General features: G+C 37.1%; 1 protein-coding gene and 1 long non-coding RNA gene across 45 annotated transcripts in view; one reads left to right on the top strand and one right to left on the bottom strand.

Moving 5' to 3' along the window:
- The window catches only part of BBX (BBX high mobility group box domain containing), a 285641-nt gene that overhangs the window by 120343 nt on the left and 140083 nt on the right, over positions 1-25215 (top strand). For 7 of the 44 annotated variants that reach the window (XM_021070483.2, XM_084991450.1, XM_021070472.2 and 4 more), the window contains one exon: positions 18071-18188. The exons of the other annotated variants lie outside the window; for them this stretch is intronic. The gene's annotated coding sequence lies outside the window, so the exon portion shown is untranslated. The remainder of the gene's footprint in view (positions 1-18070; positions 18189-25215) is intronic. 44 annotated transcript variants of the gene reach the window in all.
- LOC146397749 (uncharacterized) lies at positions 18888-25113 on the bottom strand. The gene is made up of 2 exons (XR_014824916.1): positions 19261-25113; positions 18888-19168 (listed from the first exon to the last, which is right to left on the bottom strand). It is a non-coding gene; the product is annotated as an uncharacterized LOC146397749 (long non-coding RNA).

The following is a 25215-nucleotide window of genomic DNA, read 5'->3' as shown; positions in this document are numbered from 1 at the left end:
TATAGAAGAAGAGCATGAGAAAAATGGGTTCTTTGCTTTTTTCAATAGTAATATCATAATTTTACCATATAATGGTAACCAAATGCTTCTACTTAAGATCAATTTCAAGAATCGTTCTAGAGAGAAAGAAAGAATGCAGACACTGTTGAGAGGTTAACAATCTCATCCCATGAGTTTTCTAGTGTACTTCACCTGGGGTCATATTCATTGTAGAGTGATTGTATTTTTCTCTCCTAAGCTTTCTAGAAAATTGCTGGGCACAGTGAACTCAACCAGTGTTGATTTGATTAATCCCACAGGTTTTATTAAACACTGCTACCAGACCTGTGTGAATTAAGATGATTTAAATATCTATAAGTATATAAATAAAGCCTTGATAATTTATAGTTTCTTAAGACTGAGGAAAAGGAACATTCGTAGATGTCTATGGATTCGGAGAAATTTAGGCATAAATCCTAGTTCTGGCACTTTTTAATTGAGAAAATTTGGGTGATTATTTAATCTCTCTGAAATTTTGTTTTCTCTTCTTAATATTGAATAATGATCTCTACCTTGTGGATAATTAAATGAGGGAATTATGTCAGGTGCCTGATACAGTGCCTCACACATTGGAAGCACTCAGGAAATGGTAGTTAAGAAAAATGTGATCAGGGTTCCAGAATGTTGAATGCATTATAAAATACCTGTGATAGACATCTGACAATATGTACATGTCTAAAATGTATTTACATATTTGTATTTAAACACACACACACCTCTCTGAGAATTTTAAAAAATTGTCCCAGATATATAAGAACCTATGTATTCTTCTACAGTTCTATTGAAAATTAAAAATGACTTTATATCCTTGTCACCTAAAGGATGAATCCTGTAGAAATAAATATTAACCACCTATGATCTAATAGCTCACTTCTTACCACCGAGAATGTAGAAGTCCTAGGGACAAAGTGATTGCCAAATGTGGACATATGGCCTTGACTCTTGAATATTAATGAAGTCAGCAACAAGAAAATAAAAAATCTCAAGGTACAAGAACAAGAGATAGTGTTGCCAAAATTTTCTTCCCCATATAGAGCAAGTACTACTTGGTTTCAAAAGAATCAACATTTCTATTTCAAGATTCTTATGCTCCTATTTTCTCGTGAGGGTGAGATTATGTAGATTCCTCTGAGGACTTCTCTATTGACATTGTCCCCTCTCACTCAGAATCCGGCATAACAGAATGATATCTCTTAGGATTCAAAGCTTTATGCTCTTCCCAAATGACAGTTTAATTTAGAATAACACACACACATATAAATAATTTTTAGGTGAATTATTCAATGTGTTCCAAGCACTTCTTTTTATAAATGAGTCATTTTTGTAGCAGCTATCCATTACTTATTCAACTGGATTGCTGGTAGAGTCAAACTGTCTCAGAAATTGAAGCTTTTCATTTTTAGAGATTAAAGAGTCTGCTTGGGCTGCCATAACAAAATATCACAGACTGGGTGACTTAAGCAACAGATATTTTTTCACAGTTCTGGGGGCTAAAAGCCCATGGTCAAGGTGCTGACAAATTCTGTTTCTGGGGAGGTTTCTCTTCCTGGCTTGTGGACAGTCGCCTTCTTGCTGTGTCCTTACATGACCTTTTCCCTGTGCCTGTGAAGAAAGCATTCTGTGGTCTCTTCCTCTTCTTATAAGAACATTAGTGCTATCAGATAATGTCCCCACCCTAATAACCTTACCGACACTTACCTACTTCTAGGGTCGATTTTCCAAATAGTCACATTGGGCTTGGAGACGTCATCCTATGAAATTGAGGGTAACCAGTACAGTTCATAACAGAGCTAACTGTTTTTCTGTGCTGAAGAGTGAAGTGAAAGTTAAAAAAATAAATGTTTTCTATGTTCTTAACCTGTAAATAAGAAAAACTGTTTATTATAGTCATCCAAGAGTCTAAAAATATCTTTGGACCTTTGAGGTGGGAAACATTTGAAATCACTGAATTTCTTCCAATTTGAAGTCACTGTACGAAAAAGAGCGTCTTTGGAGTGAAGGAATCAAATCTAAGAGCTTGAAAATCAGAGTGTTTTGTGTGATGGAAGAATTACATCATTGTAAACATTGATTTCCATGTGTATTAGCTGTTATCTAGGAATGGAATGCATTTGAAAATTAGGTTGAGGAATAAGACAATTACTCCCTTTGAGTTATATCTGCTTCTGCTTACTATAATCAAGCCAGTTCACATTTTTCAAGGCAGTAAGTAGTCTTTTACTTTGTGATTCAGTTGTGAATTCAGCAGGGTAAATGGTATACTCTTAAAATTTTAGAAAACAGAAAGAATGTCTCTGAAATAAAACCAGCAGAAGCCACAGAGTCCTAAATCTGGTATATCTATCTGTTTATTTTCTTGGATCCCTTTCTTTTTTATCTCCATTTTCCTTTTCTCTTTCTGCTGATATCAGCTCTTAAGTTAGGAAGTCATTGTTTGGAATTCTCAAGTAATGGTCTAAATGCAATTCTTTGAACATCTGTATAGTACTTCTTTCTACTAAAATGATAGAATATTAAATAAGCCATTTGATGAGTGTTCAGGATGTATGATAGGTAAATAGTACTGATATAGATTGAACTTTTAGTTTTACCTTTGAACTTTTAAAAATGTGTATTCTAGAATAGAACTAGAAAGATCTGGTGATTTGATGCCTATCTAAAGCAGAAAAAAACGCTCAGAAGGGAACAAACCTTTGAGACTTAATATACCTTTGCATAAAGTTATTTATTTATTATTTATTTGTTTATTAATTTCTAAAGTCTGTTTTGTCTGATATGAGTATTGCTGCTACTCCAGCTTTCTTTTGATTCCCATTTGCGTGGAATATTTTTTTCCATCCTCTCACTTTCAATTGTATTATGTCCCTAGAAGTGAAGTGGGTCTGTTGAAGATAGCATATACATGGATCTTGTTTTTGTATCCATTTAGCTAGTCTCTGTCTTTTGATTGGAGCATTTAGTCCATTAACATTTAAGGTAATTATTGATATGTATATTCTTATTGCCATTTTATTAATTGCTTTGGATTTTTGTTGCTTTTTTTTTTTTTTTCCTTCTTCTCTTGTTCTCTCCTCTTGTGGTTTGATGACTATCTTTAGTGTTGTATTTGTGTTGATTTTTCTTACTTGTTTGTGTTTGAATTGTAGATTTTTGGTTTGCAGCTATTCTGAAGTTTTGATATGAGTCTGTGTATGAAAGAGATTGTTTTAAGTTGTTCTCTTAATTGCAGGTGCATCTCAAGTGTCCTGCATTTGTACCCTCCTTTGCTCATGATTTCTGATTTTGGTGGCATAATTGTGTGTGGATAATTTCATACCTTTACTGTATATATACCTTTACTGGTGAGCCTTGTCATTTGTGGTATTTTTGTTTCCTGTTGCAGCCTTTCCTTTTCTGCCTAGAGAAGTTCCTTTAGTATTTGTTGGAAGGCTGGTTTAGTGTTGCTGAATTCTCTTAGCTTTTGCTTATCTGTGAAGCTTCTGATTTCTCCTTCAAATCTGAATGAGAGCCTTGCTGGGTAAAGTAATCTTAGTTGGAGGTTTTTTTCTTTCATCACATTAAGTATATCATGCTACTTCCTTATGGCCTGCAGAGTTTCTGCTGAAAGACCTGCCAATAACCTTATTGGAGTTCCCTTGTATGTTATTTGTTTTTTTTCCCTAGCTGTGTTCAATATTTTCTCTTTGTCTTTAATTTTGGTCAGTTTCCTTAATATGTGTCTCGGGGTGTTCCTTGGGTTTATTTTATATGGTACTCATTGTGCTTCCTGGATTTGAGTGAGTGGTTCCTTTCCCATGTTGGGGAAGTTCTTGGCTATTGTCTCTTGGAATATTTTTTCTGTCCGCTTCTCTCTCTCTTCTCCTTCTGGAACCCCTATAATACAGATGTTGGTGCCTTTAACATTGTCCCAGAGTTCTCTGAGACTCTCTTCATTTTTTTCAATCTTATTTTCTCTTTTCTGTTCCGCATCCGTAATTTCCACTAATCTGTCCTCCACCTTGCTTATTTGTTCTTCTGCCTCCTATATTCTGCTGTTAGCTACTTCTAGTGAATTTTTTATTTCAGTTGTTGTACTTTGCATCTCTTCTTGTTTAAGTTTTATATCTTGTATCTCTTTGCTCAGTGTTTCCTGTAAGTTAACCATCTTGGCCTCCTGTTTATTTCCAATGTCTTGCATCATCTTCAGCATCAACAGTCTAAAGTCTTTTTCCTGGAGGCTGAGAATCTCCTCATCACTTAGCTGATTTTCTGGGGTTTTACCTTTCTCCCTCATCTGAGTTATAGTTCTCTGTTTTTTCGTTTTGAAAGGTTTTTGGTGTGATGCCTTTTTTACAGATACTAGAGTTCTAGCCTCTCTTACTTCTGGTATCTACCCCCCTTGTGGCTGAAGTCAGTATGGGGGCTTGCTGTAGGCTCTCTGATGGGAGGGGCTGATGCCTGCCCACTAGTAGGTGGAGCTGATTCCTATCCCTCTCGTGGGTGGCTCTTTGTCTCTGGGTGAGATTAGAGGTGGCTGTGTGCCTGGAGGGAATTTAGGCAGCCTGTTTACTGATGAGTGGGGCTGTGATCCCACCTAGATTGTTGTTTGTCCTGGGGCTTCTCAGCATTGTTGAGTGGGGCCAGATTTTCCCAAAATGGCCACCTCCAGAGAATGGCATGCTGATGGATATTCCCGAGAGCTTTCCTTCCAATGTCCTTCCCCAACCATAAGCCACATTCACCCCTGTTTTCCCAGGAGGTCCTCCAAGAACTGCAGTCAGGTCCAACCCAGATTCCTGTGGATACTTTGCTTTGCCCTGGGACTCAGTGCACGTGAAAGTCCTTGTGCGCCTTTTAAGAATTCCGTTTCCTTCAGTCCCATGGAGCTCCTGTGCACAAGCCCCACTGGCCTTCAATGCCAGATGCTCCAAGGGGTCTTTCTCCCAGTGCCAGATCCCCACACGTGGGAGTTTGATGTGGGGCTCAGAACTCTTATTCCTGTAGGTGAGTCTCTGTAAACCAGTCATATTCCAGTCTATGGGGCTTCCCACCCGGGAGGTATGGGGTTGCTTATATCGTGAAATTGCCCCTCTTACCTCTTGATGTGGCCTCTTCTTTGTCTTCTGGAGTAGGGTATCTTTTTTAAGGTTTCTGGTCCATTTGGTTGAAGATTGCTCAGCATTTAGTTGTAAATTTTGTTGTTTTTAGGAGAGAAGTTGAGCTCCAGTCCTTCTATTACGCCATCTTAACCCCATATTTATTTTTGTGGCTGCACTTGCCGCATATGGAAGTTCCTGTGCTAGGGATTAAATCTGAGCTGCAGCTGTGGTATGCCATGACTGTGGCAATACTGGATCCTTTAACCCACTGCACTGGGGCTAGGGATCGAAACCATGCGTCTGCAGTGACTGGAGCCACTGCAGTCAGATTCTTAATTCACTGTGCTATGGCAGCAACTCAGTGTATGAAAACAATTTTAAATTAACTTGTAATATTTATTTTCTCACCTTGTGTGTTACAGACTAAAGGATAAGTTATTGCGTGTTGAGCAGTGATCTAATTTTGTGGATGGCAGTTTAATTGGTTGAAAGGCATCTTAACTCTCTTATCGACTTTTGCTTTCAGTTTTCTCTGTAAAACTTAAAGAATAACTCAATCTCTAGCCTTATATATAAATTTTAGTGATGTATTTCTTCTGAACTGTAGGATCAGTCTACTGATTATTGGATTACTAGTTAAGGACAATGTAAATAAATTCAGACACAACCACTTTATTCCTAAATACTACTCTGAAAGGTGACAGATAAATTATTTTTATAATGAAGTCCATATTCCGTCTGATGTCTTACAGAGAAGTGTGTTTCTCCAGGGAGCTAAATGGATCTAATGGAGTTAAATTTCTTGTAACATTTCTCTCAGAATTCCCATGTGTTTTAATGTAAAATATGTACTGCGTTTACTGAATATTCTGTACATACACTCATAAGTGTAAATATATATGAGTGTATACATGTGATTTTTTTCATATAACCTCATCAAGAAGATATGAGTCTATTTTGTTGATGGCTGTATCCCCCAAACCTAGAAACAGTGTCTGGCATGTAAAACTTGCTTTGTAAACATTTGGTGAATTAATAATATAAGAGCTCACATTTCTTTTTTCTTTTCTTTTTCTTTTTAATAGGGCCGCACCTGCGGCATATGACGGTTCCCGGGCTAGGGGTTGAATCGGAGTTGTACCTACTGGCCGCAGCCACAGCAGCGAAAGCCAGATCTGAGCCTTGTCTGCAACCTACACCACAGCTCACAGCAGCGCCAGATCCTTAACCCACTGAGCCAAGCCAGGGATCAAACCTGCGTCCTCATGGATACTAGTGAGATTCATTTCTGCTGAGCCACGGGAACTCCTAACATTTCATTAGTCATGTATTCCATTGAAGTTGATGTTAATAAGCATCCCCTGGTCTACCTGGAGATAATTATTTTTCCCAGTCTGAGTTCAGGGAGAGGAGTGTTGCTCAAAAATACATCTTTCTGGGGAGTTCCTGTCATGGTACAGTGGAACTGAATCTGACTAGGAACTATAAGGTTGTGAGTTCGATCCCTGGCCTTGCTCAATGGATTAAGGATCCGGTGTTTCCGTGAGCTGCGGTGTGGGTCACAGATGTGGCTCAGATTCTGCGTTGCTGTGGCTGTGGCATAGCCCAGCAGCTACAGCTCCAATTAGACCCCCGGTCTGGGAACTTACATATGGCCCTAAGGCCCTATAAGAAAGCAAAAAAAAAAAAACTTTCTGTGCCTTTAAGTTTGTGGTTGATTCTATAATCAATAAATGCTAGTGAGCCTACAGCAAAAAGTTTCTGGATACCTGCTGGTTCATTTATAATGTAAAGTAAGTGAGGATTTTTTAAGAATTGTAAGCCTCCTGCCAAGTACTTTTCTAATACTTTATCAGTGGCCCTGTGAGAAGAGTGCATCTGAAGGTTTCTGAGCTTTAGGGCAGGCAAATTGGTTCAGTTTGGGCCTAAAGAGATGCTGTACAGTACCTGGATTCAGTTATTACGTAACAGAAAACTTGAATAAAATCTACTTTTAGATGATTTATTCTTAGGGGATGATATTTTTAGGATATTTCTGTATTCAAATTGACCTATGAAGATGATAGAGAACACCATGTTTTGATTTTTATAACCTGCTGACTTTTCAGTTCTTCTCCCTCTGCCATGGTTTTATTACAGTTCTTCAAAAGCAGATGAGCTATTTAATTATTTCACTGTTTCCTTCAGATTTACTGAAAGGCCATTTATTTATTTATTTATTTATTTTTCGTCTTTTTGTTTTTCTAGGGCCGCACCCGCAGCATATGGAGGTTCCCAGGCTAGTGGTCTAATTGGAGCTGTTACTGCTGGTCTATGCCAGAGTCTCAGCAATGCCAGATCCGAGCCGCGTCTGCAACCTATACCACAGCTCACAGCAATGCCGGATCCCAACCCACTGAGTGAGGCCAGGGATCGAACCTGTGACCTCATTTTTCCTAGTCAGATTCATTTCCACTGTGCTGTGACGGGAACTCCTGGAAGGCCATTTATTATCAAGCATCTCTTCATGGCAGAGGTATTCCACTTTGAGTAATGTTTTAAGGTGTTGAGTTACCATAGGCACTAAAGGGTACAAGATGGGGAGGAACTGGATTCTGAAGAAGACCTAAAGAATAAAAAGATACTGTGGTGACCACTGTCCTAAGCATCCTTAGGCCATGCTGATTACAACATTGGAGAGAGTGAAACCTACAAAATGTGAGATGTTCCCATGTGCAGAGTAATATATGCCCATCTATCCCTTCAGGCACCACCCAGACGGACACAAATTGAAACTCTGAACTATGCCCTTAATGTAGTTTTTGGATACCTACTATGTTTTCAGCATTGTTAGAGTTGCTAGTCATCAAATTGGGTGTATTATACAAAGAGACAATAGAGAAAAGTTTGAAATCAGCAGCCACTGTCAATTCCCCTTCAAATAACAAACCTCTTGTTATGGCAGTCATGTTGTCCTGCCATTTGATGACTCATACAGCTCATCTTTCAGTTCATTTGGTGAAGTGAATACTTAAAGGAAAGGTAAAGTTTTCAGGTTTGAAAGTTTTAGTTTTTCTGATTTACATGATGGGTGTTGCCTTTATTATTCATTGAGTTTCATTTTTTAGAGAACATAAGATAAATCTTACTAGTAAGACTATCTCAGTGATGATAAAGATGTCCCAGTTATGTCTCTTTCTGTGAGTTTTTACTTAATCATCAAAATCATAAAATTTTTTTACTGATTATTTCTATTATAATAAAGTATTCCATACATTAGAGTGTATATATAATGTGCCTGTGAAAAAAATAGCTTAGAACTTTTACTTCCTAATGCTTGTAAACATTCTTGTTCTTGCCTCTAAATTGTCAACTGCAAAATGCTCACTAGTACTCCTGGAGATTAAGATGGATAGGCAGAAACTTAAAGATTTTCTTATAGAAGACAAATTCAGGGGGTTCCTGTCGTGGTGCTGCAGAAATGAATCCGACTAGGAACCATGAGGTTTCAGGTTTGATCCCTGGCCTCGCTTGGCGGGCTAAGGATCTGATGTTGCCATGAGCTATGGTGAACGTCGCAGACATGGCTTGGATCCCACATTGCTGTGGCTTTGGTGTAGGCCGACGGCTGTAGCTCTGATTTGACTCCTAGCCTGGGAACCTACGTATGCCACAAGTGTGGCCCTAAAAAGCAGAAGAAAAAAAAAAAAAAGGCAAATTTAGGTGGATCACTTTTTTCAGCTATAACCTCGATCTCAGTAGCATAGGTTGTGGAGTCTGATGAACCTAACACAAAGCTAAATTTAACTCAGTAGCTTACTGTTTGGGCTGTGGCAGAGTTACTTGTCTTACCTGACCATGTAAGGTTCTTATGAAGCTTTAAAGTGCTGGAGGGTATGCTACCAACCCTGCAAATGCAAGGTTGCTAAGAAAATGTGTTTGTTCTCAAAATGGACAGTAGATCAAAACTGGCATTTAACTACTTTACTGCTTTAACTGTTCCTTGAAATGGAATTTCAAGCATGTTATTGTCTCTATTCATAACAAGGGAAATGTCTGTATTATACTGGAAGTCTTTAGTGAATGCAGGATCAACTTGCTTTAAATCATTAGGAAAGAGTAACATTTACTCTTTATATTGTTAGATATCTTAAAATATTTTTCTAAGCAACCATAAATAATAAAAGTTTGAGTTTAATTATACTTTACCTAATTAAATCTTGCCATTTTATCAAAGTATAATCAAAATTCAAATGTATGATTTAGGAGATAAGTCATCTATCATTTATTGGATTATAGTTATTTTAGGATTTTATCACCTCATACTGTTGGTATTAACAAAATTATCAACTTAAACAATAAGTAAATTATGTAAGCATAACAGTAAATTTTTATAATCTACACAATTTTCTTCAAAGGCTGTGGTATTTTAAACAAGGAGTGCTCTTAAGAATTCTTAATGAATTTTAAAGTATGAGAGCTGTTTTTATAAATTGATTATCACAACCTGATAACTATAAAAAACTAAAAAAATTTTAAACAGCTGTGAATTCATGACCTTACTCTGTTAGTTTATGCATAAACTAGAAAAGCAAAATTTTCCTTTATTTTAGTCAGTGGCTTAGCATTTCGCAATTAATTGACCCAACAGAAGAAAGTATTTTTATTTGTAATAATTTTCATGCCTATCAGCACAAACCAGTACAGCTTTGTCTTTTGTCCCTACTTTTATTTGTTAATTTTGAATATCTTTGTGATTAGTATATCTAAACTAGTTTTGAAGATAATTTAGCACCATGTGAAGATACATTGATTCCGTCTAAAAGCTGCTCTGTACATTAGCATGTATGTATTAGATATTTGTGGTCTTTTTATAGCAGTTTTGCCCTTTCTTAGTCAAATACGTGAACTTTCTGACCATAACAACTATGAATTTTTATAGGCTTTATATACTTTTTCAATTATTAGCATATATTGAAATTATATACCTTTCTGGTCATCTGTGAGAGTGAAAAATTCTCTAGCTCTTGTATTCCTTTTTAGAACCTGAACTTAATCTTACTGGGAAAATGTTTTATGTAAAGATAGAGTAGTATACTTTCTGATCCTTATTGATCTGATAAACATTTACTTGAACTACTATGTGCAATGTGTTAGAGACTGTCAAAGTCAAGATAGGATGATAGGCAAACTTAGGGAGAAAGAAGATGGATAAATAAACCTCATTAAGAGTTCTGAGGAAGGGACTTCCCGTTGTGGCTTATTGGATCAGGGACCCAGTGTTGGCTCTGTGAGGATGTGGGTTTGAACCCTGGCTTAGCTCAATGACTTAAGGATCTAGCATTGCTGAAGGCTGTTGCATAGATTGCAGAGGTGGCTCAGATCCACTGTTGCGTAGGCCCCAGTTGCAGCTCTGATTCGACCCCTGGCCAGAGAATTTACATATGCTGCTGGTGTGGCCCTAAAAAATAGGGGGGAAAAAAGAGCTCTGAGGCGAATCTAAAGTCCCAGGTAGGAACATCAGGGAAAACTACACAGAGAGGTAAATACAGAAGTCTAGAGAAGGTAAATAAAGGCATACTTCATTTTATTGTGTTATGCACATACCCTATTTTTTACAAGTAGGTTTGTGACAACCCTGTTTAGCAAGTCTGTCAGCATCGTTTTTTTTCCCAGCAGTGTTTGCTTATTTCATGTTTTTTGTCACATTTTGGTAATTCTCACAATATTTCAAACTTTCCCATTAATTTGTGTTTAGCACAGTGATCTGTGATCAGTGATCTTGGATGTGTTACAATTACAAAAAGATGACAACTTGCTGACAGCTCAGATGATGGTTAGTATCTTTTTTTGTTGTTGTTGTTGTCTTTTTTAGGGCCACACCCATGGCATATGGAGGTTCCCAGGCTGGAGGTCGAATTGGAGCTGTAGCTTCTGGCCTGCGCCACAGCCACAGCAGTGCCAGATCTAAGCCATGTCTGTGACTTGCACCACAGCTCATGGCAACACCAGATCCTTAACCACTGAGCAAGGCCAGGGATTGAACCTGCGTCCTCATGGGTGCTAGTCAGGTTCATTTCCACCGAGCCACAGCAGGAACTCCAGCGATAAAGTATTTTTTTATTAGGGCATGTACATTTTTAGGCATAATGCTATTTATTGTATCCCTAGTGTAGTACAGTAACTGTAAACATACTTTTATATGCACTGAGAAACCAAAAAAATTTGTGTGACTTGCTTTATTGTGATGATATTCACTATATTCAGGTGGACTGGATCCAAATCCACAAAACCTGTAGACCCCCATTGCCTTTGGGATGAGATGTTTGTATGGGTAAAATGGGAAATTTTGGTAGAAAGCCAGATGTAAGAGTGTCTTGAATGTCAGGGTGAGTTTATCTTTTTTTTTTCCTTAAAGGCATATAAACCACTGAAATTTTTTGAGCAGGCAATATAAATAGGATGGATTGGAAGGGAAAAGAGGTAGGTCTTGGCAAGTTTGTTTTGGAGGACTTTAGCATATCCTAGGTAAGAAGAAATTTGTTCTAATAGAGGTCGAGGGTTGTAAGTAGGACATTGTGGGAGACATTTATGAAGGTTATAGCCTGTTTGGATGTATTTTGGATAAAGGTATCCATCTCATCAAATCAAATAAATCATTTCCCAACTTATGAGGCAAAAATTGAGAGATATTCATTTTTAGGAATTCCTTCAGTGAAGATTTTCTCAAATGCTTGGTGTCTGTTACTATTTAGTCTGAGTGTCTGTGCGTCTGTGCTTTTAGTGATTTTAAACTTAGCTTTCACTGTGTTTCTCAAAGAATGAAAAATCCTGTCTTGTCATTTGAACCAAACTACTAATGCGTAGAATTTAGCAATAGATTGAACTTGTGTTGGGGGTGAAGAGGGAATCCTAAGAGAGGAGGAAGCAGTAGGGGGTGTTGAAAAGGAAATCAGAGATAGGTTTTTAATTTAAGTGTAGATGGTTAGATAATACTACTACCAGAAGTAGAGAGATAATAGGAGAAACTATATGTGGAAGGGAAAGTTTAGGATAGATTGGATTTGAAAGGCAGAGAGAATATCCATGTGATTATGTATAGGATGAGTATATGAGTTTGAAAGAGATTGTGGTTAAAGACAGGTATTGCTTAAGTGAGAGAGCTGAAACCTTGAAAATTGGTGAAAGTAGAAAATATGGCTAAGACAGAACCTTTGAAAACACCGACTGACTTGTTAAGAGGAGTCTAAAAGAAAGGAAAACAATCAGATCTGTGGTGGGAAAAGCAATAGAGTATAGTGCTAGTAAGGAAGATGGAAAAGAGTTGTCAACAAAAATGCTGAAAAATAGAGACATTTAAATGCTTAAAACAGGTGTTTGGGTTAGGTGATCCATGGGTCCTTTGGAGAAAGCAGGTTTAAAAATAGTTTTATTGAAGTATGGTTGATTTACAGTATTAGTTTCAGGTGTACAACATAGTGATTCATTACTTTTATAGACTATACTTCATTTATATTTACCATATAAAATACTGTTTTTATCCCCTGTATGGCAAAATATATCTTTTCAGCTTTTTTATTTTATACATAATAGTTTGTATCTCTTAATCTCCCACCCTTATCTTGCTGGCTCCCACCCTCTCCCCACTAGTAATCACCAGCTTTTTCTATCTGTAGCTATGCTTCAGTTTTCTATATCCATTTAATTTTTAGATTCCACATATAAGTGATAACATGTAATATTTGTCTTTCTCTGATTTATTTCCCTAAACACAGTACCCTCTAGGTTTGCCCATGTTGCTGCAAATGGCAGAATTTCATTTTTTTTTATGGCTGAATAGTATTTCAGTGTGTGTGGGTGGGGGGGCACACACCCGTGTGCACACACACATTAGATCTTATTTATCTAGGTATCTGGCGGTGGATACTTAGTTGCTTTCTTATTTAGGCTATTTTAAATACTACTGCTATGAACTTTTCAAATTAGTGTTTTTGTTTTCTTCAGACATATACCCAGGAGTAGAATTTCTGGGTCATGTGGTAGTTCTGTTTTTAGTTTTTTGAGGAACCTTTATACAGCTTTCTATAGTGACTGCACCCATTTATACTCACACTAACAGCTACCAGGGTTCCCTTTTCTTTCCTTACCAACGTTTATTTCTTGTAAATGATTTTTTGTTGATAGCCATTCTGACAAATGGGGGGGGATATCTCATATCTCATATTGGGTTTTTCTTTTCTTTTCTTTCTTTCTTTCTTTCTTTCTTTCTTTCTTTTTTTCTTTCTTTCTTTCTTCCTTTCTTCCTTTCTTCCTTTCTTTCCTTTCTTTCCTTTCTTTCCTTTCTTTCCTTTCTTTCCTTTCTTTCCTTCCTTCCTTCCTTCCTTCCTTCCTTCCTTCCTTTCTTTTTTTTTTTTTAGGGCCGTACCTAGGACATGTGGAAGTTCCCAGGCTAGGGGTCGCATTGGAGCTGTCACTGCCAGCCTGCACCACAGTCATGCGGGATCCGGGCCTCATCTGTGACCTACACCACAGCTCACGGCAACGCCAGATCCTTAACCCGCTGAGCTGAGCGAGGTCAGGGATTGAACCCGCATCCTCATGGATACTAGTTGGGTTCTTAACCCACTGAGCCGCAAAATGGGAACTCCTTATTGTGGTTTTGATTTGCATTTGGAGAAGCAGTTTTTGTAGTCAAGGCAGAAGCCAAGTTAAATGTTTCCAGTATTTCCTTTTTCATTTCTACTTTCTTGATTCTGTTTTTAGCCACTGTCTTCATGGAGTAATTGATAATGATTTAGCAAAGCCACTCGCTGGGAGGATAGAACTCATCTTCTTAAATGTAGTTTTAATATTCTTTTCTTTAAATATGTCACCTAAAACTATTTCAAATCAGATCTTATCCAGATGCTAATATCATTTTTTCAAATGAATCAAAATGTAACTTTCTTTAATATCATCAGCAAATATACTTCCTAAATGCCTCACCCCGTAGAACATTAGCATTACAGAGGGATGATAAATGAATTCCCTGTTATTGCCAGTTCTTCTTTTACAGTAAGTACAGCAATACTTTTAAAAAGGCCTACCGTTTTAATAATGATTCTGGGGAGTTCCCGTCTTGGCTCAGCGGAAACAAATCTGACTAGTATCCATGAGGACACGGGTTCCATCCCTGGCCTCGCTCAGCGGGTTAAGGATCTGACGTTGCCATGAGCTTCGATGTAGGTCACAAGACACAGCTTGGATCCTGCTTTGCTGTGACTGTGGTGTAGGCTAGAGGCTGCAGCTCCGATTTGACTTCTAGCCTGGGAACCTCCAAATGCTGCAGGTGTGGCCCTAAAAAGATTCCTCCCTCCCCTACAAAAAAATATTCTGTAGGAAGCTCTTTGGAGTAGCAGGGCCGCCTGCATATGAAATTTCTAGGTTAGAATCAGATGCATGGCCACTTTTTGTTTCCATGTGTAGAGAATAGTTGCAAGTTGCAATAGTTACTTACCTATGTAGTAATAATGATTATAATGATAAAAAAAATGTAGTTGTTATTTGCACTTTATTGCTAATTTCTCTCTGCACGTATATGTGTATATGTGTGTTTATTTTTTTTCTAATTTTCACATTGATCCTTAGATGTAGGTGTCATGATTCTCATTTCATGTGTGAGAGCACCGAGGTTCAGAACATTTAAATAGTCTGAGCTTTTTGACTAACTGAAAACAGATCCAGGACGCACATCAGCTCTTCTGACTTTCATAGATCACTTTCTCTAGATGGCCTATGCAGTTTAATGATGTATTTGAAACATTAGCTTTTAACACCCTTGAAGGCAACTACTCAGGAGCCTGATGCGTTATTCTTACCTTTTTCCTCCAACTAAGGAAGACTTTTATTTGCTTAAACCTACTGCCGTTTTCCACTGTTGGCTGTCAGGCACTCCTCTGTATGTCTAATTCTGTTATTTATTTAATCTTCACATTGACTATGCGAAAGATAGGTGTATTTCTCCCCCAACATTTTATTTTGAAATTTTAAACATAGAGCATGACACACCCATATACTCACCACATAGATTCGGCCATTAACCTGTTACTGTTTTATGTATTTACTAATACTTACTGTATTTACATATTTACTTATTTTACTACCTATCTATAATCTGTGCATCCATCATCAAATCATTTTTGCTGCATTTAAAAGTAAAGACATAGCTGCAAATCCCCTAAATACTTCAGCATGTATATTATTGACTCTAGTTCGGTATTTATGTGCAAGTTTTTTTCGGTTATAAATTTTCATTAGTGAAATTCACAACTCTTGAATATACATTTTATGAATTTAGATAAATGCATATATGTAGTCATGCAACCCAAATACCTATGGAGATATAAAGCATTACTATTGGTAGGTGTCTCTTTTTATTCCCATTTTGTACCTGAGAAAATTGAAACTGAAGGAAATTAAATAATCTAGTCTTACCTCTAATAGAGGAAATCAGGTTCTAATCAGTTTGGAAATCAGGTTCTAACAGTTTGGCTGCAGGGCGTGTGCTCCTAAGCACACTTCTGTACTGCCTGTGGATTATCCTCATGTATTCAGGTGTCCTCTTACGTTCACGTGTACAAATGCAATGTTTATTTTTAACACAAGTGTGTAGACACAGAGGTAATATGTTTGGGATTAGTGAGTATAGAAATGCTGTTCTAGACATTCATTAGTTCCTCGCAAGAGATTTGTGGCAAGAGAAACTAAGAAGGAAAGAAGTTCCCTTTGTCAAAGTATTACAGTGAATCTCTGTGTAACAACTGTGTCTTAACTGGCACCCTTGATTAATGTTTTTACATATAAAGTGATCCTTTCTTAATGATGACACTGAGGTTCAGGAAAATCTTCAGGTGCCACTCGAACAATGTAAAGGTAAATAAGGAGTTCCCGTAGTGGCTCAGTGGAAAAGAATCCCCCTAGGAACCATGAGGTTGTGGGTTTTATCCCTGGCCTCGCTCAGTGGGTTAAGGATCTGGTATAGCTGTGAGCCGTGGTGTAGGTTACAGATGTGGCTCGGATCTGGCGTTACTGTGGCTGTGGTATAGGCTGGCAGCTGTAGCTCTGATTCGACCCCTAGCCTGGGAACCTCCATATGTTGCAGATGCGGCCCTAAAAAGCAAAAATAAAATAAAATAAAGGTAAATAGTATTCAGTATAGTTTTCCATTAAGTATATTTTTGCTCTATTATTATTATATAATAATAATAATAGATTACTATTAGTGTACTAACACTTGCCTTGATTATTCACTCAGTCCAAAAAAATAGAGTTAACTAATTTGGGATTCATAGTTGTGAAATTTGTAAAATTTTTAACAAAGGAAGTGAATGGAATTCTTTGGCCTTTACCAATAAGTTACATAAAAATATAAATAAAAATTAGAATAAATGAGAATGGATGATATTTAAATTTTGTTTGAATTATTTCGGCATACCATCCTTATGAAAAGGAATTATATTTTCCCTGCATTGTGTTCATACCACAAGCCATATCTTAAAATTGACCAAAGTTCCCTTTGTTCACTAATCAGTTATGACAAAGCACTGTCATATATATGTATTAAAAAAAAAAAAAACACCTAAGTATTGCTCTAAAAGCAATTAAAAAAATAAATAAAAACATGTAGTTAGCAAAACCTAGCCAGTCACTAGAGGGCAGAGCAGTACTATACTTCAGGCCTGATTTGACAATTTAAAAAATTACTGAACATGGGAAAAATATATTGATGTACAATTGAATAGAAATTTCTTTGTATTCTTATCTTGCTGTGAAATCCAATAACATGCTTATTATTACACTTGTATCAAAGGAACTTTTCTGGAAATTATAGAAAATTGATTACAATTGATTGCGTCCAAAAAGGCATGATTATTTAGGAGAGTATTAGTGTTTCTCAAGAGAAAATACTAATGCTTAGAAAGAGTGGTGCTTTAAATCATTTCTACTGTAGGTTGTCTCCTGAAGTAGAATTGCAGTATATATAGGATGCAACATTTTGATAGAACAAGTTTGAAGCTGGTTTACTAGTATTTCCAACTAAGAATTCATTGAAATGTGGAGCTTTTGATCTTCCAGCTGAAATGTGTTGAATCATTAAGACTTTGAAATTACAGTTGTAAAAGCAGTGAACCAACTCTACCTCTTTTGTTTAATGTTAAAATTTCATCAAGTGGTGGTTCACGTAATTTCATTTGTTTGAAATTTTCCATCGTTCTGATTTATTTTCATTCTAATTAATTTTTTTCTGATAGATTTTAAATAAATGAAGCTCTGAAGTCAAGTATCTTAGTAACCTGAACAGTTCATTGTCTGAACAGATAAAAAGTTTTATGTGGAATAGTTTGAATTTTATTTTATAAAAAGTTTGGATTTATATATGATTCAGTTCTAGTAGAGAACATAGGAGATCAGAAAAAGCACTGGATAATTGGATTGGGGCTCCAATTATCATGTCCTTGCTTGTGACCTTGGGCAAGTCATATTACTTCTCTGAGGTAATTATTTTCTAAATTGACGAATTGGAAAATTATTTCCTTATTTACTGCTGGGTTATTTTGAGAATTGTGTCTGTTTCTGTGTGTATGGATTTCCAAAGATGCTACTGTGTAAGAATGAATTTTAGTAGATAAAGAAACAAGCTCAGAAAAACCATAAAAATAACTTTGAAATGGTCAGTTATACCATAAATTTAGGAACATGAAGGCACCTATTATAGGAGTAAATAGTAATAAAAATGTGGTTTCCAACCCCAAACTCAAGTTCTGATTACTAACTCTCCTCCCTGTCTCTAAGTGTCTCTGGCTGCTTAATCTCTGTATAACTCCTGGCTCTTTGGCTCCTCTCAGTCTGTTCTGTCCTCTGTTTATTTCCATGTTCCCTCTCTCTGTGTTTCTCCTGACTGTCTTTGGTCTCTCTCTGTGTTTTTCTTGTCCCAGGCACCCCCAGGAAGACCCCAAGCCTCTAGCGGTACCCGGTATCATCTCCAGCATGTATGTAGATGTGGAGGCTTCACTGGGATATTGAGAAATACCAGAGGCGAATTGTTCCGCTGTAGTAAGTCAATCAGCATTTCTTAAGTGACTACTGTTTACAGAGCACTGTTGGTGCTTTGGGTGAAGAAGAATGAGTTAGGGCAGAACTCAGAAGAAGTAAACTTGTAAACACTTCTCAGTGGTTCTGGCAAGCTGGACACACATGCAGATGAAAGCAACAACAAAGTAAAAAGTTGACAAGTAATTATATAAATATGTTGTATATGTGTAGAGGCCTACAGTTAATAGAGTACAGGAAACCAGGGGGCATTGATTGAGTTTCCAGCATGAGTTTAAAAATAGGTTTTGGAGTATTGTTGGCGGAAAGATGAAAAAAAAAAAAAAAAAAAAAACAGAGGGTGGAAGTGATTAATTTCTGTGGGGCTTGGCAAGCCTGTTTGCTTGCCTGTGAGTGAGTCCCTGACGGGAGGGCAGAGAAATGAGTGCTAAGTTTCAGCCTGACAACACCTAACATTCCTTAAACTTCTTAAGAGAAATTCAGGTAATGAAAAGTACAGCCAAATTGAGGTTTTCCATAAACATACTTGGTATCTGTTGCCAGTTGTGGAATTTATAGAGTTTAAGAGTGACTCATGATTATGAAATAATAATGAGGTACTGTGACATACAGTTAATGCACATTATTAGAATGTGCTGTAGGGAGAACACATTGTAAATGCTAAGATGAATTTAAATAGTAAACTGAACTCTAGCAAGTCAGTTTTGTGTTTGTGTTGGAAATTCATTTGTGTTGTTGTATCTGAGATAGTCCTACCTACAGATACGCCGTGGCTTTCAGAGTTGGAGATGGTTTGAATCCCGCAGCTGCTAGCTGTGTAATGTTGGGTCATCTGTGAAACAGAACTGAGCCTCATTTTCCTTCTATATAAACTAAGGATGAAAATATTTACCTCAGAGTTGTCGTGTGAGTTCAAAAAGTTAATTTTATAAAGTCCTGAATGTGTGCTAGGTACTTGTTACTTGCAGATGATTAAAAGGTACCTTGATATGCCGCGGGAGCGGCCCAAGAAATAGCAACAACAACAACAACAAAAAAGACAAAAGACAAAAAAAAAAAAAAAAAAAAAAGGTACCTTGAAAATAGTGTGTTAGGTATAGTGTTATTTCTGAGAACTTTTTAAAAATAGAAATAACCCTATTGTATTTCAAAAATGCTATATATATGGGGAATATTTATAATATGTAAGATACAAGAATAACACTAACAAGAATAACTGAATACCTACCACTAACTTAGGAAATAGAGCTATGCCTGGCTCAGGTTCTATTACCTCTCCAACCACCACCACAATCCTGAATGTTGACTTTATGACTTCCTTGTTTTTCTTTATAGTTTTCTCACTTATTTTATGTATCTCCTACATTGTTTTGCTTGTTTTTGAATTTTCTATAAAAATACTGTTTTCTTTTGCAATCTCTTGTGCCACTCAACATGTTTGAGTCATCCTTGCTTATACCTGTAATTCATTTATGATCACAGTTGTATTTCGTTGTATGAAAATACCACAAATTACCCACTTTCTTTTGATGGCTACTTAGATTGTTTACAATTTTTATCATGAGAGAGAAAGCTGTGGAGGAAAAAGTCTTGATAGTCCTGCTCTTTAGGTACATATTATTTCTCTAGGGTATGTGTTCATGGGTAGAACTTCTGGGTCAAACCAACCTCAAACTCTATAGGATCATGGCAAGTGGATTTCCATAGAATTTGTTACATTTATCTTCTTGGTAGTTGTGTTCTCGTTCTATATGTCCTATATAGTTCTTCAAAATCACTAATTTTTTGTTTAAAGAATTTTTTTAGTTGCCTGTAACACCATTTTAACAATAATTCTGACCTTTATTAATTAGCTTTATCCTTTGCAGCAGCTGCTTTTATTTCTCTTAGTTTTCCAGTTGTCACTCAAACGTTTTCTCAAACCCTCTCAAGTCTAGACATCCTGTATAGCTGGGTATATTTGTGAGCTAATTTTTTTCTCCCAGGAAAACAACATCATAATAATGTAATGTTCTCTTATGTAAATGAAAATTGTCAGCTATTTCTGACTTCTAAAGACAGTTTGGGCAGAGAAATGGACACATCTTTTACTGATTTATTTTTTTCCTTAATTTGAGATTTGAGAGAGTGACCCACAGAGGACTGTTTACAAGCTGTGGTGACTTGGCCTATGTTTTGTTCTGTGTTGCAAAAGTCCTTAAATCTTGAATAAATGACATGTGTTTGCCACTCTTTCCCCTTTTCTGTCTTTCACCTACTTTTGTTTTGTTTTCCCTCAGCCATTGGTTCTTTTGGTATCTGATTATACTTGCAAAATCCATTCCAATTTTCATATCACAATTCTTCCTATCTTTATACTTTGTACTTGGAGGTCCATAATTTTAGTTGATTGACTTCAGTGTTTTGTCTCTTGTCAAACTTAGTACCACTATCTCCCACATTCATTTTCTGAGCTTTTCCAGGGGAGTGTACCAACTTTTAGTCTAGTGCCTAGTACTTATTATTCAGTAGATGTTTATTGAATGAAGAAAGTAAAGATGTAAATATAGTAAAGACTGTGAAATGCCTTTTCCCTGCTTGGCAATAATAATTATGCTAAAAGCAATGGGCAAAAATCATGCATCCTGTAAATAGTTCTGCCTGTGGGTAGCTTTGTAAACGGTAAGTAGTCATTTCTTCTTGTGCTTGCCTCTGGTTTTTTACAAAATGAGAGTGGTAGACCAGTGATGTGTAAGAATCCTCTTGACTCTAGCCTTTTGTATTCTGTTTTCAATCGAAATGAAATATAGTTTCTCACGGATGTCTGGGCACCACTACCAAAGCCTGAATCCATCTTACCTTCCCCGGCGTTAGGCCCATAGCTGTGTTACAGCAACCTGCCAGTTGTCTCTTATAACTCCAGCAAGTGGGGCATACATCCAGCTTCCCTTCTTCTGTCATTATTTAGGTCTGATGTGTTCTGAGAAAGAATACATTTATCTTTCTTTGAGAAAGTGTAATGAATGTCTTTGGCTTCCCAATTTCTTTCCCCAGGCAGCCCAGGCGTTGTTCAGTGCAGAACACTGAGCTCTGGCTTCTTGTTTCTCCTTCTCTTCTCCAGCCCCATAGCTATGACCGGGGCAGTCCGCCTTTCCGTTGTTACTTGCTATACAGCTTAACCCCATGTCTTTTCTCACACACCAGCTACCACCTTTAAGTCAGTGTTGGTTTTACCTGTTGTTGATCCTTGAAGTCGATGGGTCTGTCTTCATCTGGTGCTGGAGGCAAGTTGCCGTGCCCTTCTTCCGTGGCTTCTCTGCTAGGGACTCCTCAAGCCCAGGTAAATGGTGAGTGAGACCTGAACTCCTCCCCTTGCTACCTTGGCCCTGTCTTCCCCTCACCATGGCAGGGATGCCCACTCTCCAATGGATTTGTGCTGTGTAACTCCTTTCAAGGAATTATCTGACTCTCTAGATTCTAATATGACTGATATTTCCTGAACCTATTACTTGACCAGAATTTATTTTGTTGGTACCACCGAACTCTGGATCAAAGGTAAAAGAAACCAGAGAGCAGAATACATGGAGCAAGGGACACAAACTATCTTAACTTTTTGTAAATTGTAATAAACACTGCCCAGTCACTCCTGAGGGTCCTGGTCAGACAGCTGTCTATTTGACCATTAACCAAAATTAAAGAGGCTCTTTCTTTCATTAAGGGACACAAAATAGTTGAATCTTCTCATGATATTATGGATCTGCTTTGTGAAAAATCCCGTTTAAGTCAGGCAATTTTTCAGCTAAGAAGAGAGTAAGGCAAGAGAAAATTTTATAACTAAAAAAATGAAAAAGGCTGAAAAATTTTAAAATGAGAGTTTATTTTTAATAACATTAACTTCATTCTAAATGGAAGTTTTAAAATCTTTGTAGTTTTTAAAAAAATACTTATTGAAAGACCAGTCATTAACCCCCCCCACCTCACCTCCAGCCTCAGTACATATAAAACACCCAAGATTTACTGGACTGTCCTGTCACGAGGAATCAAAAGCCAGGCTACCTGTGTTAGTTCACCCCTTCTAACTGCTTATTTGACAAAACTCCTTGGAAAGATATTATGCCAAATGTTCTCTTCTTGAAAGAAGCAGTTAATGCTATCCTATCTGTAGAAGAACAGATCACAAATTTTTGTTCTTGAGGACTACAAGGAGAGAAACACCTTTTTATTGCTTATATGGATTAAAGTGGGAGAAATTACCTGACATGAAAACTTGACTGATAGGGGAATGCTAACTCTCACCACTCTTTTCATGTGTCTTTGATTAATGTAAAAGGCTTGACCTATTAAGTATTCACATTAATATTTTAGGTTATCAGTGATAAGTTTCTTTTGTAGTACTAATTCATTTAGTATTTTATTAATTTAGACAGGCTTGAAAGTGCTTCTGAAAACCTACAGCACTCAGTATTTTAGTTTAATGTCTTTTGAAAAAGAACCATATATTCTCTAATGATTTAAGTTGCAGCAAAAAGTGAAAACACACCATGTGTTAATAAGTTGGATCACATTTAAATACAGAGAAAATTTATGAATGTATATAAACGTGACAAATTTTTATTTAGTAGATACTAGGAAATGCATTTATTATAGATTTTGCACTGAATGGTCTTAACTTGAAAAGGGAATTTTTTTATTTTATCACATTGTATTTTTGTCTTTTAAGGGCTGCACCTGCGGCATATGGAAGTTCCCAGGCTAGGGGTCAGATTAGAGCTACAGCCTATGCCACAGCCATAGCCACGCCAGATCCAAGGCAGGTCTGTGACCTACACTGCAGCTCATGGCAATGCCACAACCTTAACCCACTGAGCGGGGCCAGGGATCAAACCCACATCCTCATGAGTAATAGTCGGGTTCCTTACCGCTGAGCCACAATAGAAACTCCAAAAGAGAAATTTTAACATGCCAAATTAATACATTTTGAACTGCATATTTAATTTTTACTCTTGTTTTGTATCTGTTATACAGCAAAGTTAGTAGTACATATAAAAGTAAGCTCAAAGTTGAGCTTTATGTAATTACTCATGTAATTATACAAAACATAGATTTGTCTGTATTACTAAAAAGCATCTTGTAAAAATCATTTTGATTTTCAAATGTAGGTGTTGCTAGAATAGCAATATTTATTTTGTCTGGGAGTTTGTATCTGGATAAGAAAACAGTGAAATGTTCAGATGAGTCTGTAATTTTGAGGAAAAAGAAGTACGCAACAAATCTGTTTTTCCTGAAGTTAATTTCTATTCATTATCTTCGTCGCAGAGTCCACATTTCTAAATGGCTGACTAGGTTTTTTTAAATCTGAAAAAGAAATCACTGACTTTTTTTTTTCCCCATAAAAACAATAGAACAGAAAGTAGAGCAGCTGCACTTTAATCTTGATATTGTTTTGAGGGATTGAGACTCTAGGAGGATGACCTAGGCGTCATAATGTTGGTAAAGATCACTAAATATGGTTTTCCTCTGTGTCTGTCTGTGCCAAGCTGTTTCTGCCACCAAATCTTCAGAACCTGTACGTTTCTTTTCTTTTGTGTTTCACTGGTAGACACGTCACTCCCTTTCCCTGAGCCAGCTACACACCATGTCTCCTTTGAATGATGGCATCTGCGCCCTTAAGTTTAAGGTCTGTTTTGAGCTTAGGGGAATCTTGGCTGCTGTTTTTATTCATTTATAGTTATGCTTCTTAACCCTCACACTGGGTAGATGGCAGTGTTACTTTCTGTGAATTTTAAGCTGCCCTGTAAACACAGGATTTGTGTGTTCGTTAATTAGTACCCTGTCAACTGTGAAGAATAATCACTCTGAATCTAGGGAAGTTGGTGCTCTGGAACTCCTGAGTCAGAGAACTTCTAGATCCAGTACCAGGGCAAGAGTGAGTGAGTCTGATTTTCACTGAATGGAATCGTCCAGTCAGCTGTTCTCTTGGGATTAAAGCTCATCAAGACAGCCTTTCTTCTGCTCTTACTGGAGCTTACTCAGGGATTGCGTACATTTCTTTTTCTTTCAAACTGTAAAAAATGTGCCAGACGTTTTGTTGTTGTTGTTTTCGATTTTTAAAAATTGTTTGCATTTAAATAATTTCAAAGATGGTTTTCATTAGAGGTTCTGGTTCTTTCATGATGGTAAAATTGTGGTGGGATTGTGTCCTCTTATTTCTTCCTTTACATTTTTCTGGCGACTTCTAAGTCCTCTCCTTCATTTAGAGGTGACGGGTATGGGGAAGATGAACCTGGACAAGTTTAGCTTAGAGGATTTAAATCTCTGCTTTTCAATGAGGGGCTATTTTCTGTGTAAGACTGTCTATAGTTAGGAGGCTACTGCTGCTGCTGCTGCTGCTGCTGTGGATGTGTCTCTAGTGCAGGTAAAAACAAGAAGAGGCTAAGAGTCACAGATTTAAAATAATTGTTCAAGACAATAGCAGAAGAAGGTCACAGGGAAGTTTATGGCTCATGCTGTAGGAATTAAGAAATTTGGAGAAAGAGGATGTTATTTTCACCTGCATGGAGAGGAAGAAAAAAGGCCTTTTAAAAGGAAAGGGTCACTGGGCCAAGAATAGGAGGCAAGAAAGTACCCAAATGCAGGAGGTTGAGTCTTGAATGCATCTTCAGGGATATAGAGAAGGACAGCGGAAGTTTGGGGCCAGATTTTTGTGTTTTGAGGGAGAAGAATGGAGGTGAGGAAGCAAGGGCACAAAAAAGATATGGAATGCCTCTCTGAGGAATTAAATTTTGGGAGTAGACTCTCAAGTCTACCATTGAAAAGTTTGGATTCAGAGGACAAAAGGCTTAAAGCATGTCTCTGAATAAAACTACTGATAGATTAGTTTGGAAATGGAGATTATCACTTAGGAGTTACTGTAATCATCTCTTGGGGTGAGGTGGTACCAAAGGGCCTGAAGAAAAAATAAAATACCTTCATTCATGCTTTTTTTTTTTAAATAAATATTTAAAGCAGCATATGTGAAACATTCTAAAAGGGATTTTCCATATTATGTTTC

The sequence above is a fragment of the Sus scrofa genome, chromosome 13 (genome assembly GCF_054392235.1).
Source record: "Sus scrofa isolate SSC_HxYL_T2T_F1_AM1 chromosome 13, Sscrofa_HxYL_maternal_Yorkshire_Landrace_v2.0, whole genome shotgun sequence".
Lineage (NCBI taxonomy): Eukaryota > Metazoa > Chordata > Mammalia > Artiodactyla > Suidae > Sus > Sus scrofa.
This window is presented reverse-complemented; position numbering and strand designations above follow the sequence as displayed.